The 22645-nt window shown below is 38.1% G+C and overlaps 1 long non-coding RNA gene across 2 annotated transcripts in view; it reads left to right on the top strand.

The window, feature by feature from the left end:
• The window catches only part of LOC139363335 (uncharacterized), an 82556-nt gene that overhangs the window by 273 nt on the left and 59638 nt on the right, over positions 1-22645 (top strand). For both annotated transcript variants that reach the window (XR_011623480.1, XR_011623481.1), the window contains exon 2: positions 14434-14597. This is a non-coding gene — a long non-coding RNA (uncharacterized lncRNA). The remainder of the gene's footprint in view (positions 1-14433; positions 14598-22645) is intronic.

Below are 22645 nucleotides of genomic sequence, written 5' to 3' on the forward strand. Positions count from 1 at the left end.
TTTGACGTTCCAAATGCCCATCTGTGAATATTAGACGAAAAGCGGGTGTTTAGAGGCAGAGCTATTGTTTGTTTGTTAGCAGTTCTTTCTTACGGTGAGGTGTTTTTAGAACCTCCGCTCTGCAGATGCTGCATGACAGGTTTTTAACTTTGTTCAGCCTCAGTTTTTTCATCGGTTAAGTGGACCTAATGTCCACCTCAAAATTGTGAGCACTAAATGAGAGAGTTCGCCTGGTGTGCACGTTGAGAACACAGTGCACGCATGGCATTGGGTAAGCTCGTACGTGATCAATGGTGGCTGTTATAATTGTTTGGCAGATGAATAATTAGCCAGTGTAAAGAGGTCATTTAATTTGCTAGGATTACAGCTAAGAACAGAGAGAAGACTCAAATATGAGTTCTGCCCTTCCATTATACCAGATAAAACAACGAAGCAAAGAAAAATATTAAAGTTTCTCTGATAGATGGGATAATTTTGCTCTTTTAACCCTGCTTATATTTGGACATTGCTGCATTGATCACAAATGAATCTTAACGTTTTTGTCCCTCAGTAAGTTTTAAAAAAAGCTAATGGAAACCGAAATAACTGTGGGCATGATACAGAAATGGGGAGTACTTTGAAATTCCAGTGGAAAACCCAACCACCTTCTATAAAAGCTATTTTAAAAGGAACTGAGATAATCTCCTAACTTTAAAAAACAATGGTGACTACCATAGAAGTAAGGAGATTTACCCAACGTGGCATCAAAATGTAGGCTGAAAGTACAGACTCTTGATTCAGATATCTTATTGTCCACAACACACTCTACCTGAGAAGGCTTTCATTCCCGGTTGTATTCATTATTTCACGTACTCCTCGCAATGGTCCTGTGTGAATGAAATTATTATTCTTAGTTTGCTGTGAAGAAATAGGGGAGGTGAGGTCATTTGACTTGCCCAGAGTCAGACAGCAAAGTACAGAGAGAAGACAACCTGAGTTGTGTCTTTTCTGAGTTCTGATCTCACTGGCCACACTCAAGTGTCAGCTTATTATTTTTAAGCTAATTTATGTTAATTTATTAACATTTAAATATATAGAAATACGAATCTAGGTGTAAACATAAGCTTACAGTTTTCATGTAACTATTTAAACAATTGTAATAAATATACACAAAACCAATATAAATAGTCTTATTAATTGACAGTGATGAACACTGTTAAATCATTACACTTAGTGCTAACTGGCAAGATTCCTTTTTTTTTTTTTTTTTAAAGTTTCAGCTTACCAGTGATACAGTGTGCCATTTAATGACTGGATGTTCCATTAGTTTCTGAAGTCAAACTATTACCAAATCTTTGTTCAAATTTTTTTCCATTGTCACTTGTCTTTCTTTTGGAAGAGCATGGAAGCTACATATTAAGTCTGCCTGCATCTGTTTTCAGTAGCTTGTAAACAAGTGAATTTGAATTATTTGGCACTAATGCTACCATGAACATACACGTTGCCTAACAGGTATAAAGAGGATAGTCAGATGACCCTAAATATAATCACATAAGCTTTTTAAAAGATTAACATCAACATAAAAACAAACTACAATCTAAATGAGTAAAACACCTTTGCATGGAGAATTTGTAGATGCCTGATAATTTGTCCCCAGATGTAAATATGAATTTATGGCCGGGCGCGGTGGCTCAAGCCTGTAATCCCAGCACTTTGGGAGGCCGAGACGGGCGGATCGCGAGGTCAGGAGATCGAGACCATCCTGGCTAACATGGTGAAACCCCGTCTCTACTGAAAAATACGAAAAACTAGCCGGGCGAGGTGGCGGGCGCCTGTAGTCCCAGCTACTCGGGAGGCTGAGGCAGGAGAATGGCGTGAACCCGGGAGGCGGAGCTTGCAGTGAGCTGAGATCCAGTCACTGCACTCCAGCCTGGGCGGCAGAGCGAGACTCCATCTCAAAAAAAAAAAAAAAAAAAAAAAATGAATTTATGGGTGGCTTATACTATGCCATTTTCAATAACTGACATTTGTGAGATTATTATCTACTATTTATAAAGAAGCTTCCTATGTTACTTAATTCTCATTTCAGTTCTGTGATGTAGGTTCACAAAGATGTGTCTTAGTTCATTCCTGCTGCTATAACAAAATATCTGAGACTGGGTGATTTATAAAGGACAGAAATATACTTCTCACAGTTCTGGAGGCTGAAAGTCCAAGGTCAAGGAGCTGGCAAGTTTGGTGCCTTGTGAAGGCTGCTCTCTCTACCTCAAGATAGCATCTTGTTGCTGCATCCCCCAGAAAAGAGGAATGTCATGTCCTCACATGTCCGAAGGCAGAAGGGCAAAAAGGGATTAGCTAATTCCCTCCAGCTCTATCAGGTTGCTAATCCCATTTATGAGAGCTCTACCTCAATTAATTAATCACCCCCTCAGGGCCTCCCTCTCAATATACTACCACATTGGTGATTTAGTTTCAGCACATGAATTTTGGGGGACATTCAGACCATAGCACAGTGCTTTGCTAGTAAGTGGTGGAACTGAGTTTAGATCTTCTGTCTACACTATGCTTTTTATTAACCTCTGGTACGTGTTAAATAATTTTTTAACTGAGTTAAAAATTCTAGCTTAGGAGAATCTTCCAAGTTTTTAATAGTTTTTTGAGATCCAATTTTTATCATCATAAATATCTAATCCTTGGTTTTTAATTTTCAGAAAATTATGCATAACTCCCTGCAAAAGCCTAAGAAATCAGCAGGGGGTGTTTTAGTAGTGTATTTCACATATTAATGCAAATGGTTTTATCCCTTAAAAGAGAGGTATGCAGTTTCATCAGTTTTGAAGCTTTGAAGTGTCTGCTTCATCTAGATACAGATTTTAATATGCTAAAATATTATAATTAATACAGAAATCACTAGCCCCACCTGTCAGTGAAGATGAAGAACTACAAATGATTCATACTAAACTATATTGCAGAATTCTAATTTGCATAAAATCCCAAAATGGTTATATAGGAAAATTACTTATTATTTTAGTATTTATTTTAATAAAAATGCATATGTGACTGTATTTGGCATAAGTGATTTAGTGTCTATTTATAGAAAAAGTGCTAATTCTAAAAGGTTGTCATTTTACCGTTCCCTGAAAGAGACTTGAAAGCTGCAGAGAGCAGTATCTTCCTGCCATGTGGGAATTTGCAGAGAAAATTAAATGTGGTTTGGAATTGCCAAATTGAACTTTATAAAATGACTATTATGGTATGTAAAGTGCCCTTTTCTGATAGTATTTTATAATTACATATAATATGATTCAATGCTCCAGAGAAATATTAAGAGCTGCATTTCGCACAAATTTGGGTTTTTTTGTTTTAATGGCTCTTTGATGCCCACTGTTCACAAAGGAATCTAGTGACCTACCTAGAGGGAAAAAGGAAAAACGTGATAACTCTGAGCAGACAGACCAAATGCTTATTCTGTGGGGATAGAAGTAGGACAACTTATGGCAACAAAACCAGCTAATTGCCTGAGGGAACCATGGAACACTTACACTATTTTTGAAAATATAGTGTTTATCCCTATTTCAAGCAGTATTTGAAAGCCTGCTCATTGTCCCCAAAGGTCTGTGAATTACTATCACGTATTCTAATGAGGTGTTGAGGATGGGCAACTCGTTTGACTCAGGGAGCTATGGGTAGAGCTTTTTCCTATACAGTAAGCAAACCTTTTTGTGAATGAAGAAAATATGCTAACAGCATTATAAAATAATTAGCCTTTATTATATAGGCAAACCTTTGAGATACTATAGGTTCAGTACCAGACCACCAAAATAAAGTGAATATCTCCATAAAGTGAGACAGATGAAGTTTTTGGTTTCACAGTGCATATGAAAGGTATGTTTACATTCTATTGTTGTCTATTAAGTGTGCAATAGCATTATGTCTACAAAAAATATGTACATACCTTAATTTAAAATACCTTATAGCTAAAAAAATGCTAACGGTCATCTGAGGCTTCAGTGAATGTTAATCTTTTTGCTTGTAGAGAGTCTTGCCTTGACTTGATGGAGCTAACTGATCAGGGTGGTGGTTTCTTAAAATAAGACAGTGAAGTTTACTACATCTTTTAACTCTTTTTGTGAAAGATTTTTCTGTAGCATACAATGCATTTTACCCACGGTAGAACTTCTTTCAAAATTGGAATGAGTCCTTTCAAACTCTGCCACTGCTTTATCGACTAAGTTTGTGTAATATTCTAAATCTTTTGTTGGCATTTCAACAATGTTCACAGTATTTTCACAGGAGCAGTATTCTACAGGAGTAGATTCCATCTCAGGAAACCACTTTCTTTGTTAATTCCTAAGAAGCAACTCCTCATTCGTTCAAGTTTTAACATGAGATTGCAGAAATTCAGTCATATATTTAGGCTCACTTCTAATTCCATTTCTCTTGCTACTTCTACCACATCTGCCATTACTTTCTCTACTGAAGTCTTGAGCCCCCCAAAATCATCCATGAGAGTTAGAAACCGCTTCTTCCAAACTTCTGTTAATGTTGATATTGTAGCCTCCATGAGTCATGAATGTTCTTAATGTCATCTAGAATGGTAAATCCTTTGTAGAAGGTTTTCAATTTATTTTGCCCAGATCTATCAAAGGAATTACAATCTAGGGTAGCCATACCCTTACAAAATGTGTTTCTTAAAGTACTCTTTGATTCATGGGCTGCAGAATGGATGTCATGCTAGCAAGCATGAAAACAATATTAATCTCCTTGTGTATCTCCATCAGAGCTCTTGAGTGGCCAGATGTGTTATCAGTGAACAGCAACATTTTAAAGATTTTTTTTTCCTGAGCAGTAGGTCTCAACAATGACTTAAAATACTCGATAACCATACTGTAAACAGAGGTACTATCATCCAGGTTTTGTTGTTTCATTTATTTCTAGAGCACAAGTAGAGTAGATTTAGTGTAATTCTTACTTGCCCTAGAATTTTTAATGTGATAAATAAGCACTGATTTCAATTTAAGGTCACCAACTTCGTTAGCCCCTATTGTTAGCCTGTTGTTTGCAGCTTTGAAGTCAGGCATCGGAATGTCTTTTCTAGCTATCAAAGTCCTAAATGGCATGTTCTTCCAGTATAAGGCTGTTTTGTCTACATTGAAAATCTATTATTTGATATCACGACCTTCATCAATGATCTCTCCATCCCCTCAACATCTATATCCCATACCATCATCAATTCCCAAAATCCTGTCTTGACAACAGATCTCACAATTGACTTCTCTCCAGTTCTGCTGCCAGCATCCTTCACATTCATTCCCGCAACCGCTTTCAGTCTTGTTCTATAATACATTTATATTCAGCAGCAAAATGAGCTTTAAAAGTGGAAATTGGATCACTTCACTTATCTGCATACAACCCTTCAGGGGACTCCCAATTGCATTTAAAATAAAAATGTAATCCCTCGCTATGGCCTAAAAAACCTATGTCCAACCTCATTTAGATCCACCTTCCCGAAGATAAGCTGTGGCCCTGCCGGTCCTCTTTCAGTTCCTCAAACATGCCAAGTGCTTGCTTCCTCTCTTCCTTGCATATGCAGTTTTCTCTGCCTGGGATGATCACCTCCCACTCTTCAGCTGGCTATCGCCTTTTCTTTTTCCGTCTCGACTTCAAGGTGACCTTTTCAACTGGAGCTTTTCTTGACAAATTCTAACAAGAGAAGGACCTAATTTGACCTTTGACAAGCTAACCTTGAGGTTTTGCTTTTCTATTGCTTCCTCAATTTTTTTTTTTTAAGCATAGTCTTAAGTGTCACATCAACAGATTTCTTCCAAAGGTTCCATCTTAGTAGAACAGGTTCAGGTTCAGGGTACACAGGGCTCCTCTTTTTCTCTATCAATGTCTTTGCTAACTGACCTACCGAAAGGTGACAGCCAATGTCTAACAATCAGAAAAAATGCCAGAGGTCACAGAGCTGGAGGTAGATCTAGACCCTCAGGCCAAGCATTAACTCTTTGGTTGGTGGATTATGAGGACTTCTAGGAAGTCTTAAGGGAGAATCCAATGTGGCTCAGGCACCAGTGGCAGGTATTTTGGGGATCCTGGGAGCATCCATTTTTGGCAGGTGTGGCTGTGTCCTAATTCAATATTGTAACAAGTATAATATGGCCATTCTGGTACATTCAGACTAAGCATCAGTCAGTCCTGTTTCTACTCAGGGATCTCAATACCTGTTCTGCGACTCTTTGTCTCAGTCTTGTGTGCCCCCTTTGGTACAACTACCCTTGATTTTCATTATTATTTATGTTGCTTGTTTGTTTTTCTGAGTATATGTCTGTCTTCTCTACTAAAATGTAGGATCCATGAAAACAAGGCAGTATCTATTTGTTCACTAAAGTGAACCAATTGTTCACTTAGAAAAATTCTGATACACAATGGATATTTAATACGTATTTGCTAAATAAATGAATGAAAATGACTTCCTCTGATTAGTTAGGGTACATTTTATTTTCTATAAGAATATGAAACTCCAAAAAATTATAGCTGTTTTCAAACTTTTAAAAGTCCTGGGTAGATCTTTTTGTAGACCATCTTATATTTCTTCCCAAGAACCCCTATCATGAAGCCATCACAGTAGCCTTTCTAAGAAGCTTATATTTCTAAATCAGCTCTCTTTCTCCAGCTTATGCTCCTCTTTGGCTTAAAGTTTTTCCTGGTTCCTTTTTTACCACTTACAGGGAGAATGTTCAGACCTCTTATTGTGCCACTCAAGGTCTGACACAATCTGGGTCTAAATTCCTTTCTAGTTGCATTTCTGTCATGCCTTCCTTTATTTCCTTAGTATATCCTGAGACCTGCTACTCCACAAGAATGCCTCTGCAACTCTATCTGCTTTGTTGGGCGAAATCCTATTCGTTTTCTGGGCCCAACACAAGTGTGACTCCTTGTGAGAAACTTTTCAATATTTACTGACCACCTTCTTGTCATGCTCTCCACTCTGGCCCTGATCCCTTCCACTCTGAGGTCCAGTTCTGCTACATTCAGGAACCCAGCAGAATCCATGTTGCATTTTGCAATATAGAAACTTGCATCATCACATACTGCATTATAATATAATATAATTTCAGTGCCTCCTTTGTCAGACTCTTAGCTCTTCAAATAAAACGGTGTATTTTATTCATCTTTGTGTATGCAGCACTAGCAGGGTGACTGATACACAAGGGGCACCAAGATATGATTCCTGATGAGACCCAAACCATGGAGATTGTTGCCAGTTTTAGACACAAACTGCACAGCAAACTGTATTGAATAGAGCAGGGGGGCTGGAGTTAAGAAAACTTGGGTAAAAAGCCAGGCTCCATCTTCCTTTTACTTCTGTGACCTTGGGCAAGCTACCTAATCTTTTTGGAACTTAGTTTTTGTGGTAAGCACAAAAATGGCCCCCAAAGATGTTCACATTCTAATCTCTGGAAAATGTGAATATGTGAGGTTACATGGCAAAGGGGAATTAAGGTTGCAGATGGAGTGTAGGTTGCCAGTCAGCTAACTTTAAGACAGGGAAATGATCCTGGATTATGCGGGTGAGCCCATTGCAATCACGAGTCCTTAAAAGTGGAAAAGAGAACTGGAAGACAGAGCCAGAGAGATGACAGTGTGAGAGGGACTTGGCCTGATGTTGCTGGCTTTGCAGATGGAGGAAGACGGTGGAGGAGGTTCAAGAGGCAAGAAGGTTGAGCATCCTCCGGAAGCTGGAAAAGGCAAGAAAATTGATTCTCCCCTAGAGCCTCCAGAAAGGAAGGCAGCCCTGCTGACATCTTGATACGAACTCAGTGAGAGCCATTTCAGACTTCTAAATGACTGAATGGCAGGATAACACACTTGTGTTGTTCTGAGCCACTAAATCTATGGTAATTTGTTACGTCAGCCCCAGAAAACCAATGTAGCTGCTTTGACTGCAGCATGAGAATAGTAACAGATGCCTTATAGCATTACAAAATATGTATTATGTCTCATTATACTTCATAAGACAATGCATGTAATGGACCAAATATAGTGCCTAACACTAAAGTTATTTCATAAATTCGTAATTCTCTTCTCCTTCCCTCTTCCTGTGTGAACATGCTCATCTAGTAGACATAGATCTAGCTATATATAATCAACATATAAATTGTATGATATTAAAATAAATGTTCTTATGATATTGAAATGAAATAACCATCAGGATATAGTTCCCTTATTGTTGTAACATATGACACAGTAAGCTCAGAAGATTACTGCTCATTTATTATTCTGTAGCTTTCATGAAAGATGATTTTTCCTTCTGCAGATTTTTATTGAGCTTGGCCGTTGCATATTAAGTCTTTATTCTTTTGCTTCATTATTTAGAGGCATTGACAGTTTTAACACTGGAGAGTTATCTTCAGGACAGAATTATAAATATTATACCTTAACACAAGTGCATCATTTGATCTTACTATTGTCCATTTCAAAACTATTCATTTTAGGCCTATTCGACACCTTTCTTGTTCTTTTTGGGGATGGGAGTAAGGAAGGGTCAGTGGTTCTAATCCAGCAGAAAGGTTTAGGTAGCAATTATACCAAATCAAGTGGAGGTGCAAAATATAAAATCTTGAATTATAATAAAAATGTTAAATGGTGTTGTGAAATTATATACATTATGTTGTGATGGAAATCCTGTAATTTTAGGTTATCTTCAAAATGATTTGCTTAATAGTCTTATAAATGGTAGGGACTATTGGGAAGGAAAGAAGAGTGCCGGCCTAGGAATCTATAATAACTGCAATAGTTCATTTATCTTGCATTATGCTGTATTATATCATGTCATAATATATCAACATCACACCCTATCATAGCATATCGTATTATAACATATATATTACTTATGAGTTAAATAGGCTTTTGTAGTTTCACGTAGGAATCCAATTATGGCTTAAACTGTTTTTAGTTTAAAATTTAGTTTATTTTTAGTTTAAACTATGTTTCAGTCATGATTGGATACCTAGGTGAAACTACAAAAGCAAATTTTAATGACTTCCTATTTCTATAGGAAAAATGCCTCCCAAATTCCAATGAATTTAGAAATGATTTGTTGCAGATTGCCAAACCAAGTTTTTGTAACTGTCCCTGTTATTCGTATTCTCTTGTGCTTCAATCTGCAGCCAATCTTTTTTTTTTTTTTTTTTTTTGGTTTTTTGGTTTTGAGACAGAGTCTCGCTTCTTCACCCAGTCTGGAGTGCAATGGTGCAATCTCAGCTCCCTGCAATCTCTGCCTCCCAGGTTCAAGCAATTCTCCTGCCTCAGCCTCCCCAGTAGCTGGGATTACAGGCATGTGCTACCACACCCAGCTAATTTTTGTGTTTTTAGTAGAGATGGGGTTTCACCCTGTTGGCCAGGCAGGCTGGTCTTGAAAACTCCTGACCTCAAGTGTTGCACCCACCTCAGCCTCCCGAAGTGCTGGGATTACAGGCGTGAGCCACCATGCCTGGCCCCAACCCTTTATTTCTCATATGTATTTTTCAAACTTTTTAGACCATGACCCACAGTAAGAAATGCCTTTTACATTGTAACCCTATATATACACACACCCACCCACACACACACTTAAAAAAACACTCTGTATGTGTGATGCAATCTTTTACAAACTATTTTCTAAACTATTTGACTTTAAAAAAGTGATCGTTACAATTTATTATAATAATTATTACTGCCCAATAATAGGTTATGACCTGCCATTTGTAAAACACTGTCTTACTTTCTTATTAATCCCTAAGCCTAAGAAGTGTAACGTGGTATACTGATCCATTATCTCTGTCAGTTTTCCTTCATTCACTTGCCATGACTATCTTTGTAACTCAGATGACAGACTTTTTTGGTTTGCTTTTTAAGTTTGGGAACCACTAGCAGTGCCGGTCACTAAGAAATGTGGTAGGCATGTAATTTAAATGTATATACTCTCAACTTAATTTATTGTAAAATATCATGATTCGTGTCCTGTGAGAAAGGTTGTATACTATTTTCCCATTCTTAGATGCACTGACTTTTTGGGAGTCTTGTGGTCCATGTCTTTTTCTTGTGTATTAAGTGGAACAGAGAGCATTTTGCTTCTTTTTTTTTGTTACAGGAGAAAGGCCTTCACTGTTAGAGGAAACTTTGGGAAGAAATGGTCCTGGAAGCTTATATAATTTAGGAGGCTTTCTTTAAGAAAAGAATACACCATTATAAATGTAAAATTAATTATCAAAACCATTTATTTGGAATAAGAAAAGGACTGACAAGAAATGACAGATACTTAATGACAAAGAGCACAAACAACAACATCCTGAAAAGTAATGGACTATTTTTTATTGTAAAAGTAAACAAAGAAATTTTATTTTATGTAGCCTAATATTTAATCGAATTTCCTACTTTCAGACTTCTTTGATAATTTTTCCCTTCCATTTCTGAAAGCAAACTCTTCAGTTTCATCTTCACATGATAATGTTTTAGGAATATATTCCATAGAGAGAATAGAAAGACAATTTCATCTTTCTTCTACCATGATTGATTACAGTTTGGTTTTTATTTTTGATAATTTAGAAACATTTCTTATAGCTTTCACAACTCATAGCTGGCAATGTCATATAAACTGTTAGGATTGCTCTCAAATTTGGAAAACCTCTATTAAGTTTTTTGCACATATGATCTGTTTGTTTTCAAGGCATTTCAAGCTTTCTAGTGCATTATCCTATGTTGAATACTTTGAATTAATGACACTCATTAACCAATTTGTCATAGGTGTACTCGTTGTGGTGATGTATTGTGAGTTTATATTTTATTCATTGATAACAATATTTGGTGTCAAAAAATTGGGGTATTTATTTTTTTCCAGTGTATTCATATGATTCACTTGTGTTTATTAATTTGGGTTATCAAGTAATTCATAAGCGTATCATTATTTTTACTCTATTCTTCTGACTGCGTTTGAGATGCTGAATGTTTTTGTTGCAATTTACTTCTTGATATTGAAATAATTTCTATTGATTTTATTGCTCACTCTGTTGCTTTTGTGTCTTACTCTATTACTTTCTTATTGACATTTTCTCTTAGTTCTTTAAATATTTGATTTAAAGATAGCAGAAAGAACACTCCATATTCTCCCAACAGGAGTCTGTAATTTTACATTTATTTTACTGAAATGTTCTGAAACATCTTGCCAAATTTCAGTTAAAATGTGTATTTCTAACTGAATTTCCCCTTTAGCCAGATTCCCAAAGTGCTCTCCGTCACCAGAATACAACCTGAAAAGAGACAGTGGTCTTTTTTAGTCTTTTTAACTAGGGTTAAAATGTCTTGCTTTTGTAAATTTTACAAAAACATACACCATTTGATTAGATTTCTAGAGCCCTTCCCAAGGCTTGAAAATGGCTTGTTCAAGTGAAAGGCCCTAACATTTCAACTTCTCATGCTTCCTAGTTAATCTGCTTGTATACAGGGAGAAAGGCCAGACTGAACCACCTCTTGGGACACCATTATTAGAGACAAGTTGTGACATCAAGGCAAAACAGAGCTTCTCTACAATGCAGAGTCAGTTGTTTGTATCCCCTGAAAATCAGGCCCTGAGGCAAGGGTGTGGATGCAGGTTGTTTGTTTAATTGCCCCTCTTGGAGAGGTGATCCCAGGAAGCACAAGTGAGGAAGTGGGGAAAACGCCGTGGGAAAAGGAGATAGGCCAATTCCAGGGATTAGGGAGTAGTTTCATGTTAGGGCTCCAGGGCAGCTGGGGCTCAATCCCAGGGGATCTTTTGAAAAACTGTGTGCAGCCCAACTCAGCATTGTCCCACCAGAAGTTGGGAAGGCTCCAAAGCCCTCAGGCATGGAAGACAGCAGGGGAGGTGGGGAGCTGTCAGTTTGCCTGGGACCACAACTGCAGGTGAACTCAGGAGGACCATGCGGATCTGGGGTGGGGCAAAGCCAGACAGCATCTGCTACCTTCTGTGAATCTTATTCACCTCCAAGTTTAGGAACTCAAAATTATTTAGAGTGATAAGAAATCTTCAATATTGTGGATCTTTCTCATGTCATTAAGAGGACTTTGAAGTTAGTGGACAATGTGAAGTCATCCCTAACTTGCCAAAGGAAGTGTTCAAATCCAACTATTGAAATTCTAGAATCAAGACATTTTGAACCAGACATGAGTATTCTCTTTTTTTTTTTTTTTTTGAGACGGAGTCTCACTCTGTCACCCAGGCTGGAGTGCAGTGGCCCATCTCGGTTCACTGCAAGCTCCGCCTCCTGGATTCATACCATACTCCTGCCTCAGCCTCCTGAGTAGCTGAGACTACAGGCACCCGCCACCTCGCCTGGCTAATTTTTTGTATTTTCAGTAGAGACATATTTCACCATGTTAGCCAGGATCGTCTCGATCTCCTGACCTCATGATCTGCCCGCCTCAGCCTCCCAAAGTGCTGGGATTACAGGTGTGAGTCACCGCGCCCGGCCGAGTGTTCTCTTTAAACGGAAAGAAGGCATAGTTAGAATTTCTAATTGCCTTTAATTAAGTCTATCACCTCCTAAGTATAAACAAAAGTGGTGAAATATTTTTGGATATACCAACAATGAACAGTTCATTAATGAAAATGAATTTTACCTTTCTGAGGGTTCCCCTTGCATAACTTTATTCATTTTGAGGAAGGCAAGGGCTGGCCATTTTATGCTTATCTACTGTGGTCATCTATTAAAGACTGGAATTATGATAATCCAAAGGGGAAAATAAAATATTTAAAATGAGATTGGTCTAAGTAGGAGAATGAACATCAGGCTAAGTGTTAATAAAGCTGGGTTTTGTCCCGTTTAGTCAGCTCCATAAACCCTGAGAAGCCATTTTTCTTCTCTGTGCCTCAGTTTCCTCATCTGTACGATAGAGGGCTTGGATTGGCTGATCCTGAAGGTCACCTCCAGTTCTGAGGTAGTCGTTGAAAACATGAGGACTGAAGCCTGTCCTAAGGCAGGGGTCTTATTGTGGTATTGTGGACTTGACCAGATATTAACCTTTCTGACCTTTAATTTTCTCCTCAGAAAAATGAAGGGGCTGGGCTATTCTTTAAGGACGCCTCTGTTCTGCCGTCCAGATAAATAAAAATGTGAGGGGAAAAATCTGGAAAAATGCATAGAGTGAAGCTCAGCATGGCCACTGGGTGGCGATCTTGTTCCATGTTAAGAAAAATTTTGTGGCGTTTATCAAGTTTCAAAGTTTGACTTAGCATGGTGAAGAAAGACTTTCAAAAGGATAAAATAAAAAAACAGGCCAGCAAAAACCAGAATTATGGGGGAAGTGACAATAAACAGCAATGCCAAATAAGAGACATAAAATCCCTGTAGTCAAGGCAGTAAAACTTAGAAGGGTATATGAGAGTTGTGTTTTGGGTATTATTTAAAGGAATATAGGAAGAGGAGTACCTTGTAAATTCATATAGTTTTTGAGAAACGTGACATAAAAGTTAACTCTAACATTTAAAAATTAAACTTGTAGAATTACCAAATGCCTTAAGACTGTGCTAGAGTACTGAAGTCTAAACTTAAAAAATCTAAACCAAAGCAGCAAACATTTGTTGTTTCTTTTGTCTAAATCTCAAAGGAACACTTAAGGGAATTGTAATACTGTTCCAACCTTTTGGCATTAAATCAAATGAACCAATGAACAAGTTGTGAGCTTTTTCGCATTTTATGGGAGGAGGTGGTCTTTCTCAGGCTGTCTCACTTACCTTGAGAATCTTGGGGTGATTGTTCCTGAGGCTAGCGATTGCCCCTGCATTGGGTTGAGGGCCATTTCTCTGGGAAGAGCTGAGCATCGAGCATCGGGGAGGAATGCAGAGGAGGATAAAGGTTCTCTGATCATAGTGCCACCTGCCTCTATCCTTAGAAAAGGTGATATTCAAAGAAAAACACAATCTTCCCACCAAAGCACCGGCGAGCATGAAGGGAAGAACCCAGAGACTTGAGGAAGAGGACAATGACAGCCCAGGTTTACACTCCTGAAGATGGCAGATTATGTCTCATAAAATAAGCCGAGATCTGACAGCCGGAGGATGCCTAGGCCACAGTCTGCCATTTCCCATTGTCGACTTTTCTGTTCACCATCCCCTCTGGTTTTCTCCAAGTTACTCTTTATCCTAGTTTTGCTAGGTGGATACAGTTTTCTTCTGAAGGCCAAAGCCTGGGTCCTATTGCCGTCCTATTGCCCCGGTTGCCATGGCTGTTTCTTTTCTCTCCTTTCCTTTGACACATTAGCTATTAGCTTACATAATCCTGTCATCGGTGGATGTTCCCATTCAAAAGGCAAAAAAACAAAAAAACCAAAAAAAACAAAAAAAACCAAGTTATATTGCTAAGTAATCTTTAACAATGAATACCATTCATTATGCATTTGCTTAATGATACAAAGGCATTGTTTGCTCTATTGCAGGTGATAACAGCAGATCAAAGGCACCAAGGTCGGCCGGAATGTGCTTGAGAAGAGCCAGCAGAGACTGTATGGAAATTATGCTTAGCATTTATGTTGCACTTTATACTCTCAAAGGATTCTGCAATTATTAATTGATTATCCCACACAATAGCTCTATGAGGAAGGTCAGTGTCAGTAGCTCTATTTTACAGATGAGGAATCAGATAGCAGTTAAGTGATTCCCCCCTTCCCACCTCAACATTTAAAGATCTTATGTCAAAGCAGACCTAGGGGTGGGGGCAGCAGGTAAGTTACAAAGTGATTGAAGAGTAAACAGACTAGGGCTGCCTCTTGCCCAGGCTCCACTTCCTTTGATCTGTCTTTTGAAAGCCTTCTGAACATAAGCGAGGTTCTGGACTTGCATACTGCCTCCCTGGGGCAGCCTAGTTACTCTTGCTGTGCTTGTCTCTTCTACATATCCACTGTTGTGTGTTTAATTTTATTTCCTTTTCATTCATTCATTCATTCATTCAATGAAACTTAATTGGGCATTTATTGTAGTTGATTTGGTCAGGAATATAGAAATAAAAAACACGATTCTTGTCTTTGAGGAACTTTAATTTCTTAATAGGGATACACACACAACACACACACACACAGACACACACTGCTGGAGGACATGGGATGAAAAAGGTGTTAATTCTTCTTGGCAGCATCACGAAGGTCTATGCTGAGGAGATGGTGTTTGAGCCAGTCTCTTGATAATGGCATGCTTGTGATCCAAGCAGCAGGATCCTGATGGTCCCTAAAGGAGAGATGATAGAAGGTATCCTGAATGTCGGCGACTTCACATTTGCAAAGGCCAAAGCCTGTTAGGTAGGGCCTCCTGTTTGGTAATGTGATAGACTCTTATCCTATAGTGTTTTAATTATTTGTGTGAATGTTTTCCTTTTTTACAGGACTAGAAACAATTTGAAAATGAGGACAAATTCTGATGGCCCACAGCATATTATAGGGAGTAATAGCAGGAATAGCTACCGTGTATCGAGTAAACGAGCCTATTCTGTTTACATAGCTGATTGTAGTTAAGCCTGACAAAAACCTTTGAGGCAGTATTGCTCCCCCCACTACCCCCCGCCCTTTTTTTTTGACAGTTGAGAAAAAGAGAAACTGGGAAAGTTTAAGTAATTTGCTCACAGCTACATAGTTCTGTATGCTATTGAACAAGAATTTGGTGACCTGTGCTTTGTGCTAAGCACTTAGATCCAAATGGTGAGCACAGCAAATGTGGACACTCCCCACATGTAGCTTATAGTCCATGGCAGAAGACAGACATTAGCCAATAATAACCATATGTCAATGTATGATCACAACCTGTAATAAAGTCTCTGCAGGAAAAAACAAAACGTTCAGTATAGGAGAAGCTAGCACAGGGTGACCAGATCTGACCATGGGCCAGTAGACATGAGGAGAGATATGAGGGAAAGGTAAAGGTCAGGGAGCACACACCTGGTGGTTCTGATGGTGAAGCTGAGTAATGAAAGATACATGGGTGTTAAGTAGTCCAAAGAGAAAGCATGTGCAAAGGCCCTGGTGTAGGAGCTGGGAGTATCTGAGAATCTGCAAGCAGGTCTGCTGTACACAGGAGATGACTGGAGAAGGAGAGGTGGCACATCTTGTAAGATGGTGTAGGCTGGGATAGAGTTTGATTTTTAGAAATGATAGGCATTGCATTCACAGGTTTTAAGGGAATGCATTCCTTGATGAGATGAATAGTCAATCTAGGTGTAGTGGGGAGAGCAAATGGGAGAGGAGTCAGAGTGTGAGAAAGGAAAGTGGTTAAGAGGGTATTATAGTAATTCTGGTGTGAAATAATGGGGAGGCCAGGGTGGCAGTGGTACACATGGTGAGAAACGTGTTTGTGAGGTATTTGCAAAGACAGTTCTTGGTGATGGGTGGGAACAGGTGGGGTGGGGAGGGAAAGGAAGGTGTCAAGGCTGATTCCCAGGTTCCTGGCTTGGACAGATGAATGGTTGGAGATATGTATAGGATGTGCTTTTGTATGCTGGAGGGGGACCAGGAATTTGAGAGGAAGGGTTCTTGAGTAGGTGGCAGAGGAATAATTTGAATCTGCGTCTGTTTTACATCAAAATGTGCTTCTCATTGATTCCTGAAACGTACACATGTTTTTGGAAATCCACGCTGGATGACTCTTCCATCTTGCCAGTTCTAATCAACTTCTGTTGTCACCACTGTGATCTTCTGAAAGAACTGCATTCACTTTTGTTGCATAATCAATAAATGACATCAGTGAGAGAAATGTCCATCCAGACAGGAAGGTACGGGAGGTCCTTTTTGGGAGGGAATACCTGTAATTCCTCAAACCTTGCTATTCAGCTGTGAGAGTTATGCTGCCTATGTTGAGCTCTGGCTCAAACTTCTAGGGTTTGAATCTTGCGCCATGACTTGCTATCTCTGTGATGGTGGGCATATTGTTTAACATTTCTAAGCCTCCCTTTCTGTAAAAAGGAGATAATAACAGTATCTTCTCCATCATGAAATTGGCTGAAAGATGAAGGGTGCTACTAGCCCACAGGATACCTTTCTGTGAATTAGAGAAAAGTTCTCATTCCTCAAGTGAAAAAAGAACCTTTGAAGTTAGTATGTTATATATTATCATTAATCACAATTATACAAACATAAAGTCATTCTGAATAAATACTATACATCAAATGATTAAACAATATAATATTCAATTTGAATTTTTAATTACAATAATTAGAAAATCAAATTTAGAAACAATATAGATAACAAGCCAAAAATTTTAATAGCAGTTAATTATAAAATTTCCATAGCAACAAATAAACAAGTGCTCTAATATAATTAGCAGATTGTTACATAGTAATCTCTAATTTACGTCAATTTAATACATACTTTGTATATTATTGATGCTAAATTAATATTAACTATTACCTAGTTATTTGTATCATAATAAAAATGCCTGTATACTTAAAATAGAACTCTGCTGTCTTACTTGAGTATAGAAGACAAGTGCCAGAATATATGAACTAGAGAGAATTGATTGTATGAGATTTGAAAAAAATTTAAGATAGTAATCAGTACTTCAGTGAGAAAAAAAAACTTATTTAGAAACATAGGTTATTTTGAATGTTGTTAGATTATCAAGACCTTTTAATAATCAAATATATTCTTCCTTTGTAAGTTCAAGCAGAATGTAATATGTATCAATTATATTAAGTAAGACGTTTTACTGCCACCTGTCAGAAAACTATCTTGATATATAGCTCCCTCATCTTCAAAGTTAGCTAAGTTACGATAAAAATATGAACAATCTTCAAAATGATAAAGAGGGCTATGATGTGACAGTCGTTTTAGCTGTGCTACTCGTATGCAATGTCCAACCTAAACCATTCTATGCATTGGTGCTGGGAAGGGTTATAAGAGATAATTCTGTAAAGTACTTTACATGCATAAGGACTGTCATACACAGAGTGATCACAAGATGTTAGTGTTTTGTTTTTTATTATTAAACCCATGGTGCAATTGTGGTGTTTTGAAATGCCCTAGCTTAAGTCCTAGTTTCTTTTGTTTTTTTTTTTGAGACAAAAGTTTGCTCTTGTTGCCCAGACTGGAGCGCAATGGCATGATCTCAGCTCACTGCAGCCTCTGTCACCTGGGTTCAGGTGATTCTTCCCCTCCTGCGTAGCTGGGATTACAGGTACCCACCAACACACCAGCTAATTTTTTGTATTTTTGGTAGAGATGGGATTTCACCATGTTGACCAGGCTGGTCTCAAACTCCTGACCTCAGATGATCCACCTGCCTCGGCCTCCCAAAGTGCTGGATTTAGAGGCGTGAGCCACCATGCCCAGACTCTAGTTTCCTTTTTGATTAGTACTGAATGTAAATTGTCAGTGTTGGTAAAGTAGTTTAAAGAGAGATGCTCAGCTGGGCATGGTAGCTCATGCCTGTAATCCTAGCACTTTGGGAGGCCAAGGCAGGTGGATCACTTGAGGTCAGCAGTTCAAGACAAGCTTGGCCAACATGGTGAAACCCTGTCTCTACTGAAAATACAAAAATTAGCCTGGCATGGTGGTGGGCACCTGTAATTTCAGCTGCTCAGGAGGCTAAGGCAGGAGGATCACTTGAACTTGGAGGGCGCAGGTTGCAGTGAGCGGAGACCATGCCACTGCATTCCAGCCTGGGTGGCAGAGTGAGACTCCAACTCTAAATAAATAAGTAAATATAGAGAATAGTTCATGTTATTGTTTGTTTCAATGTTTTGCTTTAGTCCTTTTAATGACAACAACCTGGGAAAGGAGCCCCAACGCTGCTTGCTTAAATACAAATAATGTAGTCCAGCGTGTATTCTGTAGTGGGATATTCATGGGAAAGAAATGAAAATAATTTAATGCTTAGAGGTAAGTATATTTAAGGAAAAGGTAAAAATAGAAGTTTTTGTGCTGTTTAAAGTTATTTAGAAGGAAAAAGAGAGAGGATGAGAGAGATTTTCAGAGATGAGAAGATAGTATATATATATAATATGCATACACACAAACATATATATGTAGATTTATGGATTCTTGCTTGTCACCCAGGCTGGAGTGCAGTGGTTGGATCTCGGCTCGCTGCAACCTCCACCTCCAGGGTTCAGCATTTCTCCTGCCTCAGCCTCCTGAGTAGCTGGGATTACAGGGGCATGTCACGACACCTGGCTAATTTTTGCATTTTTAATAAAGATGAGGTTTCACCATATTGGCCAAGCTAGTCTTAAACTTCTGACCTCAGGTGATCTGCCTGCCTTGGCCTCCCAAAGTGCTGACATTACAGGCATGAGCCACTGGTGCCTGGCCAATATATATGGATTTCCATTCTTTTATATCTCTCTCCACTTAAAAAATAAAGAATAATCTAAGTCAGATATCAGCAAACTTGTCCTGAAAAGTAGTAAATATTTTAGGCCCTGAAGTCTAGATTATCTTAGACACAAGGATTCAATTCTTCGATTGTTCAGTGAGAGCAGCCATGGACAATGTATAAAGGAATGAGGGTAGCTGTGTTTCAATCCAACTTTATTTACAAAAACAGATGCAGGCCTGTAGGTTATAAGTTTGCTGACTTCTGATCTAAGGGATCTAATCTTCTCATTTCCAGATGAAAATATGAGTTCCAGAATATTTCATTAAGCTATCCAGAGCCTCACAACTCAGTGGTGGGAAGTACAAGTTGGAGAATAAGATGTGTTTAGTTATACATTCTAAACTTGGAGAGAAATAGATCTTTTTAAGCAAAATAACATGAACTGTAATTTGTGCTCTTAGACACCTTTTGAATGCTTCACTTTAGATAATCAAGACTTCTGAGTACCTTAGGGGGCTTATTCATGAAGCAACCAACCCATCCACATTAATTACTTTCGAAGGGTCGTCTTTCTAAGGTCTATTACATATGGTCGTGCCTTTTATTTTATTCTTTTATTTTTTTTTAGCATTTATTTAATAACATTTATTTTATTTTTCCATAAGTTATTGGGGTATAGGTGGTATTTGGTTACATTAGTAAGTTCTTCAGTGGCGATTTGTAAGATTTTGGTGCACCCAACACACGAGCAGTACACACTGTACCCTATTTGTTGTCTTTTATCCCTCGCCCCCTCCCACTCTTCCCCCCAGGTCCCCAAAGTCCATTGTATCATTCTTATGCCTTTGCATCCTCATAGTTTAGCTCTCACATGTCAGTGAGAACATGTGATGTTTGTTTTTCCATTTCTGAATTACTTGACTTAGAATAATAGTCTCCAATCTCATCCAGGTCACTGCAAATGCTGTTAGTTCATTCCTTTTTATGACTGCATAGTATTCCATTGTAGATATATACCACAGTTTCTTTATTCACTCATTGATTGATGGGCATTTGGATTCGTTTCATGATTTTGCACTTATGAATTGTGCTGCTATAAACATGTGTGTGCAAGTATCTCTTTTGAATAATGACTTCTCTTCCTCTGGGTAGATACCCAGTAGTGAGATTGCTGGATTAAATGGTAGTTCTACTTTTAGTTCTTTAAGGAATCTCCACACTGTTTTCCACAGTGGCTGTACTAGTTTACATTCCCACGAGCAGTGTAGAAGTGTTCCCTGTTATCCACATCCATGTCAGCATGTACTGTTTTTTGATTTTTTTATTATGGCCATTCTTGCAGGAGTAAGATGGTATTGCATTGTGCTTTTGATTTGCATTTCCCTGATCATTAGTAATGTTGAGCATTTTTTCATATGTTTTTTGTCCATTTGTTTATCTTCTTTTGAGAATTCTCTATTCATGTCTAGTCTTAGCCCACTTTTTGATGGGATTGTTTTTTTCTTACTGATGTGTTTGAGTTCGTTGCCGATTCTGGGTATTAGTCCTTTGTCAGATGTATAGATTTTGAAGATTTTCTCCCACTCTGTGGGTTGTCTGTTTACTCTGCTGACTGTTCCTTTTGCCATGCAAATGCTCTTTAATTAGGTCCCAGCTATTTATCTTTGTTTTTATTGCATTTGCTTTTGGGTTCTTGGTCATGAAATTGTTGCCTAAGAAGAGTTTTTCCAATGTTATCTTCTAGAATTTTTATAGTTTCATGTCTTAGGTTTAAGTCCTTAATCCATCTTGAGTTGGTTTTTGTATAAGGTGAGAGATGAGGATCCAGTTTCATTCTTCTACACGTGGGTAGCCAGTTATCCAAACACCATTTATTGAAAAGGGTATCCTTTCCCCACTGTATGTTTTTTTGTTTACTTTGCCAAAGATCAGTTAGCTGTAAGTATTTGGGTTTATTTCTGGGTTCTCTATTCTGTTCCATTAGTCTCTGTGTTTTGTGTCAGTACCATGCTGTTTTGGTGACTACAGCCTTATAGTATAGTTTGGAATCAGATAGTGTGATGCCTCCAGATGTGTTCTTTTTGCTTAGTCTTGCTTTGACTATGTGGGCTCTTTTTTGGTGCCATATGAATTTTGTAATTTTTTTTTTCTAATTCTGTGAAGAATGATGGTGGTATTTTGAGATGGGGATTACCTTGAATTTGTAGATTGCTTTTGGCATTATGGTCAGTTTTACAATATTGATTCTACCCATCCATGAATGTGGGATATGTTTCCATTTGTTTGTAATGTCTGTGATTTCTTTCAGCAGTGTTTCGTAGTTTTCCTTGTAGAGGTCATTCGACTCTTTTGTTAGGTATATTCCTAAGTATTTTATTTTATTTTTTTGTAGCTCTTGTAAAAGGGGTTGAGTTTTTGATTTGATTCTCTGCTTGGTTGCTGTTGTATAGAAGAGCTACTGATTTGTGTACATTAATCTTGTATCTGGAAACTTTACTGAATTCTCTTATCAGTTCTAGGAGCTTTCTGGAGGAACCCTTAGGGTTTTCAAGGTAAACGATCATATAATCAGCAAACAGTGACAGTTTAACTTCCTCTTTACCAATTTGGATGCCCTTTATTTCTTTCTCTTGTCTGATTGCTCTGGCTAGGACTTCCGGTACTATGTTGAAGAAAAGTGATAAGAGTGGGTATCCTTGTCTTGTTCCAGTTCTCAGAGGGAATGCTTTCAACTTTTCCCCATTAAGCATTATGTTGGCTGTGGGTTTGTCATAGATGACTTTTATTACATTAAGGTATGTCCCTTGTATGCTGATTTTGCTGAGAGTTTTAATCATAAAGCGATGCTGGATTTTGTCAAATGCCTTTTCTGCATCTATTGAGATGATCATGTGATTTTTGTTTTTAATTCTGTTTATGTAGTGTATCACATTTATTGATTTGTGTATGTTAGACCATCCCTGCATCCCTGGTATGAAACCCAGTTGATCATAGTGAACTATCTTTGTAATACGTTGTTGGATTCAGTTAGCTAATATTTTGTTAAGGATTTTAGCATCCATGTTCATCAAGGATATAGGTCTGTAGTTTTCTTTTTTGGTTATGTCCTTTCCTGATTTTGGTATTAGGGTGATGCTGGTTTCATAGAACTAATTAGAGAGGGTTCCTTCTTTCTGTATCTTGTGAAAAGGATCTGTGTCAAAAGGATTGGTACCAATTCTTTGAATGTCTGGTAGAATTCTGCTGTGAATCCGTCTGTTCCTGGACTTTTTTTTGTTGGTAATTTTTAAATTACCATTTCAATCTCTTCAGGGTATCTAATTCTTCCTGATTTAAGCTAGGAGGGTTGTA

This window comes from Macaca nemestrina, chromosome 5 (genome assembly GCF_043159975.1).
Source record: "Macaca nemestrina isolate mMacNem1 chromosome 5, mMacNem.hap1, whole genome shotgun sequence".
Lineage (NCBI taxonomy): Eukaryota > Metazoa > Chordata > Mammalia > Primates > Cercopithecidae > Macaca > Macaca nemestrina.